This window comes from Schistocerca cancellata, chromosome 4 (assembly GCF_023864275.1).
Source record: "Schistocerca cancellata isolate TAMUIC-IGC-003103 chromosome 4, iqSchCanc2.1, whole genome shotgun sequence".
NCBI lineage: Eukaryota > Metazoa > Arthropoda > Insecta > Orthoptera > Acrididae > Schistocerca > Schistocerca cancellata.
This window is the reverse complement of record NC_064629.1, coordinates 514,748,863-514,755,256: the sequence shown is the minus strand read 5'-3', so window position 1 is coordinate 514,755,256 and position 6,394 is coordinate 514,748,863. Positions and strand designations below refer to the sequence as shown.

Sequence of the window (6,394 nt, the reverse complement as noted above, 5' to 3'; positions counted from 1 at the left end):
CCTTGTAATTGATTCCTTTGACACGAATATATATACGTACACAGAACACATTAGAGCACTAAAAAGTGACCACTGCCATTTTTTATTCGTAAAACTCTTTATGGATATGGACCAAAGATCAAAACTGACCTAAAAATTTTGAAATGCAACAAATAGGCCCACGAGAAACCATAGTACACAGATCTCTGCAAGGGAACTGTTGTCTGTTTTCAAAGAACTGTCAGGCGACCCAAACCCATAAACACACACACACACACACACACACACACACACACACACACACACCTTTTTTTACGTAGAAAAAAAAATATTAACCACAGCAGTCTAACGTCTTCAGCCGTAAATTTTCCATGTAAATAAATTTTCTGTGCAATGTTCTGTATGGTTTCAGATGAAAAACTGCAAAAGGAAAACAGCTATAATAAAGAAAACACAAAGCCACAGAAGTCATAGCATTTGTTAACTTCGTATACAACAAAATATTTTTCTTGTTTCAAATGGTTCAAATGGCTCTGAGCACTATGGAACTTAACATTTGAGGTCATCAGTCCCCTATAACTTAGAACTACTTAAACCTAACTAACCTAAGTACATCACACACATCCATGCCCGAGGCAGGATTCGAACCTGCGACCGTAGCGGTCGCGTGGTTCCAGACAAGCGCCTAGAACCGCTCGGTCACACCGGTGGGCTTTCTTGTTTCAAATTTGTGAAAATTTTGCTTAAGAACTGAGAGTCTATGTGTACAGATAGTAAACAGCAGCTTTTTACTTTTTTCTAATAGAAATAAAATTAAAGGAAAAACAAAATAACACACGGACAACGCTGTAACTTCAGAAGACATATCTGTGTAGGAAAGAAGAAAAAATAGTGTTTGGACAAGTGTAGACTTATCCAAAAACAAATCTGTCTTGCAAGTTTTGGGATCATTTCCTCCACCACGGTGCGTTGCTAGATTCGCGTTTTCACTGCGTTTCTGCCATTTGACGCGTGCAATGGAAGCTGTTTATTTGCTTTCAATAGAGAAACTGGGACGGCGGGTCCAGACAGAACACGTGTCCCAAAAGTTCCGTCGACTTGCTTAGATTAGATACAGAAAGCGAGAAAATCCTATGTGAACATGGAACATATCAGGAAAACAGAACTGAGATCCGATATTATACGCGTAAATTGGTAAGCTTAGATTTAATATTAAGTCATCAGACGCTCGTAAGTGAATTCATTCTTAAGAATGTGGACCAAAATAAAACATTGGCTAATTTTTTTACTTACAAATGAATCTGACAAAATACTGGGAAAGATTCGACTCTTAAAAAAACAAAGAAACAAAAGGAAAGAAAGACGTATGTCAGTGCCACTGTGTCCTCTTCAGTGAGTCATGTTTGTTTACAGATCTGAAATATTGTTCGAGAATGGTGTGTGAGACGGAAGCAAGAATATTTTTCTTAAAAATAAAGTAGTGGTTGAAAAACAATTCTTTCACTCGTGGTTGGCATTGATAATCCTTTTGAGCCACAACGTCTCTTCTTTTTGAATTCTTTTGCTTATTACAGTATCTCGTATGCAGTTACAGCGATTTATTTAATGTTATTTAGACGGTAAAAAGTGTCTACACAAATTTCAAACCGAATAACTGATAAAACATTCCAAATTTAGTAAGTTATATGAGTACTGTTTGGGAACGAATATATGTACATAAAATTGTTTTTCCACTTGATTTGTCAGCTATCATTGGAAAAATATCTGGTAGAACACAGAATATTTTAAGCAACTTTCGACATTTCTCAGTAATAGTCTAATTGTGTGTCAGATCTCCAGTAAATTGCTGCCCAAGACTTTTTGAATGTTTGTCAAATGTTAGTTGTGTGAGTCTGCAATAATTACTTCAATTTTTAATTGCTGGTATAACTACTTGTGATGTTTTATAACCTGAGATCTGTTCTAATGTTTTTAGTCCTGACGTTTCTCCACGTCTGTCTTATACCTGATTTTCAGATTAAATGACATATTACAGACTTTCTACATTTTTAGTGGATGTCTTATTCCCTTCTCTAGTTAAATGCTGGTTTTGTGTGCTACAGGAATTCTGTGTTTTGAATATGTACCCCATTCTACCAGCTGTATTTATGTTGTTTATCTTCGTGTGTCACAGTTTTTACTGTTGGGGATTTCCTGTTCTTCAGGAAGTTATTTATTATTATGTTCCATTAGGATGTAGGTGAGAACTAAAATGATTTGTTATATTTTTAAGTCAAAGTATTTCTATTTTCGCCTTACAAACAATTCTTGGTCAAAATTAAGTCAGCAAATAAAATACACATACCCTCCGTCAAACGCCTTAGATCATCGCGATAGTATTCTTTGCTGACCGCCTGACTAGGTAGGACGGACTCCATATAAATAAATCAACTGTGAGTGTTACACTTGACTTGTCAAGGTTGTTTTGGCCCAGGTGACGGAGTACTCTTCCATTGCGACGACTGCTACTTAGCTGCACGGTCATAGCCATGAAACCAAGTTGCGTCGCCAGTGATGAACTTTGAAAGAATTTTGTACTTAGCAGTGTGTTTCGTACATACCTCAAATGTTATAGTGAGATTAAAACTACAGGAGGTAGACGAAAATATGGCAATACCAAAAATGCAACACATTACCATGCCCAAAGCGGTGTAGGAAACCCGTTGACAATCAAAACAAATTTTGTCGTTCCGGAATGGATAAATACAGGTCCTGTAAAGATTTCAAGAGGGTCATATACTATTCTTCCTGTCAAATAGTGGCAAGTTTAGGTAACGATAAGTAAAGTGGATAGTGATCACACACTCTTTTCTCCAAAGTAGACCACAAAGGCTAAGTAATATTGATATCAAGTGACTGTGCCTGTCAGGGGAGAAGTGACAGTTCATTCTTGCTCTCACAAAACCGTTCCTGGACGATGCAAACAATGTCTTGGAACACAGAACCACTATTGGGGAACGGACATTGTACCATGCGATGGACATGATCTGCTTAAATGGTCGCATAAGCTTTGGCAGTAATGCGTCTTTACAGAGTAATGACGGGGCCCGTGGAATAGCACGATATGGCTCCACGAATCATCACCGTACCCGCGTCACGTTTCAGTCTTGGAATGTAAGCTAGGTCAGGTGTTGGAAACAATGTGGAACAAGACTCATCCAATCAAATGACAAATCTTCCACTGCTTCACAGTCCTGGTTTTATGGCTTCGGTAACATGTTTTCCCGTCAATGGCATTTGCATCACTGACGTGTGGTTTTGGCATTGTTGCCCGCCCTCCAGTTCCCAAATTCTGAAGCTCCCTAGGTGTTGTTTCGGCGCTGACAAGGTTTGCGAGGGCGGCATTCAGACCTGTAGTGACTTTTGCAAATGTTTTCCTCTTATTTTTCATCAAAATGTTCTTCAGCATCCGTCCATCATAATCACTTACACTTGTGCTCTCGTTGTGACTTAGCGGATGCTGTTTTTCAACTTTCTCTGTATGCGGTATAAATCTTCGATACGAGGACTCCAGAAGCACCGAAGCTCCGACATCATCCACGCCGAACTACACAGAACACTACTGACACTTGCAGCGTATTGAGGACATTGCACATGTGCAGTCTGAAGGCTTGGCTATCATCTGCAATTATACTCAAGTATGCATTTTTCGCGATGTTTCCATATTTTGTCCAACTTTTTATTTTCTGAACATACGTACTTGCAGTTGATGATCGTTTTATGTACACACACTAGATCACTAAGGTGGAGGGGGAGGGGGAGAGGGGTGCCAGTGTTACATTACTACTAAACCATTGTAAAGTTCACTACTCCCCATTCTATTCAAAGAAAGACATAATTTGTAAAAGCACTCCGTCTTCAGGCCACGAGTTGCCTACCCGGACCATCCGACCGCCGTGTCATCCTCAGTGGAGGATGCGGATAGGAGAGGCGTCGGGTCAGCACACCGCTCTCCTGGTCGTTATGATGGTATTCTTGACCGATGCCGCTACTATTCGGTCGAGTAGCTCCTCAATTGGCATCACGAGGCTGAGTGCGCCGCGCGGGATTAGCCGAGCGGTGTAAGGCGTTGCAGTCATGAACTGTGCGGCTGGTCTCGGCGGAGGTTCGAGTCCTCCCTCGGGCATGGTTGTGTGTGTTTGTCGCCCGCATCTCGTGGTCGTGCGGTAGCGTTCTCGCTTCCCACGCCCGGGTTCCCGGGTTCGATTCCCGGCGGGGTCAGGGATTTTCTCTGCCTCGTGATGGCTGGGTGTTGTGTGCTGTCCTTAGGTTAGTTAGGTTTAAGTAGTTCTAAGTTCTAGGGGGCTGATGACCATAGATGTTAAGTCCCGTAGTGCTCAGAGCCATTTGAACCATTTGTGTGTTTGTCCTTAGGATAATTTAGGTTAAATAGTGTGTAAGCTTAGGGACTGATGACCTCAGCAGTTAAGTCCCATAAGATTCCACATACATTTGAACACTTTTTGAGGCTGAGTGCACTTCGAAAAATGGCAACAGCGCATGGTGGCCTGGATGGTCACCCATCCAAGTGCCGACCACGCCCGACAGCCCTTAACTTCGGTGATCTCACGGGAACCGGTGTATCCACTGCGGCAAGGCCGTTGCCTTACATAACTTGTAGGTTATGCGTTTTTAATTACCCTTATTATATCTCCAATGGTATACATACTAAATTAAATACAATGCGCCTTGTTTTATACCCTATTGCAATCGAAAATTTTACAATGGTTTAGTAATGTAGGGTTAAATACTTTTCATCATCCACTGTGGCCGAGCGGTTCTAGGCGCTTCAATCCGGAACCGCGCTGCTGCTGCGGTCGCAGGTCTGAATCCTGCCTCGGGCATGGATGTGTGTGCTGTGCTTAGGTTAGTTAGGTTTAAGTCGTTCCTAAGTCTATGGTACTGATGACGTCAGATGTGCCCGCATCTCGTGGTCGTGCGGTAGCGTTCTCGCTTCCCACGCCCGGGTTCCCGGGTTCGATTCCCGGCGGGGTCAGGGATTTTCTCTGCCTCGTGATGGCTGGGTGTTGTGTGCTGTCCTTAGGTTAGTTAGGTTTAAGTAGTTCTAAGTTCTAGGGGACTTATGACCACAGCAGTTGAGTCCCATAGTGCTCAGAGCAATTAATTACGTCAGATGTTAAGTCCCATAGTGCTTAGAGCTATTTGAACCATTTTTGAACTTTTCATCATCTTTCTGCGAGTTAAGATATTTAAGATAATAATTTATCTTTTTTAAAAGTTTTGTTGAAATGTAATAGGTTTCTCTATCTTAAAGTTGCGCCAATCCTGCAATACGGGTCACTGACGAGTTGTGGGGAGTGACCAAGACAAATTCGCATCTATGCAGCTAGTTGCTTACTTTCGGTGCTAGCTGTAATGCCCTTCTTCAAAGTTGTGTAGTTCGGGTACTGAGCAGGTAAAAGTTGTGAAGTTCTTGCGAGACATTATATCGTTGTTGCTTAACGGAAGGGTACGTAGTAGCTTCGGGTGTTCGGTGAGCCGCAGGCGGCGCCGGCAGGACCAGCGTGAACAGGGCAGGCGCAGCGGCGGCGACGCACACAATGGCAGCGCAGGCGGCGCGCCGATTGCGTATGCGTGCGGCAGGCGCTCGGCCACAATCCCTCATAAAGGCGGCGCTGGCACGCGCATGCTTATTACGGGAACGCGCCGGCGTGGCGCGGCCGCGCGTGTCGTCGCTCGTTAATCAGCGCACCGGCACACACTCTCCATCACTCGGTTTTTTAGCTCACACTTTGTTTCGCACTGAGGCTTCTCGCGAGAGCTGAAAAGCCGGAAGTCGTATGCGCATCTCGTACTGCCGCTGCCCGCCGACAAATGACTTTATTCCGCGCGTCGGGATGGACTCCTGGCTCATGCCGGATACAGACGTACAACCGCTTCTGAAGCGTAGATTTGAAAATTACGACTACTCTAACTTCTTGTACGGAGTTGAACAATTTCAGTTATAGTTTGTAATTCCACCAGCAAACTTGGCTGATAATGAACCTAGTACCAGACTTTGTGCCAATGTCTTGGTTTAAATACCAAACTTCTCCGCAATTTCTCACGAAGAGAGGGCATGTGACACAGTTGAGGGTGAGCCGTTCGTCGGGTGGGGACGTTAAGCATGGCGACCCCCTTGGTGCTATTCGCGACGAGTAAGCTATGTGCTAGCACCGGGTTTCACCTTCTTCCTTCTCTCATAATCATCATCAAAACATACATTCACACACACACACACACACACACACACACACACACACAATTCATACATGTAGTATTACAGATGTTGTAATGGAGCACGTTACATGAGAGCCTAATACAAAGGTGTTTCAGAATGTACAAAATATGAGATGAGGAACCTTCACTTACGTAC

At 43.2% G+C, this 6,394-nt stretch overlaps 1 pseudogene; it reads right to left on the bottom strand.

The window, feature by feature from the left end:
- Nucleotides 1-4,506: 4,506 nt before the first annotated feature.
- Nucleotides 4,507-4,624, bottom strand: LOC126185778 (5S ribosomal RNA; annotated as a pseudogene).
- Between the last annotated feature and the right edge of the window lie 1,770 nt (nt 4,625-6,394).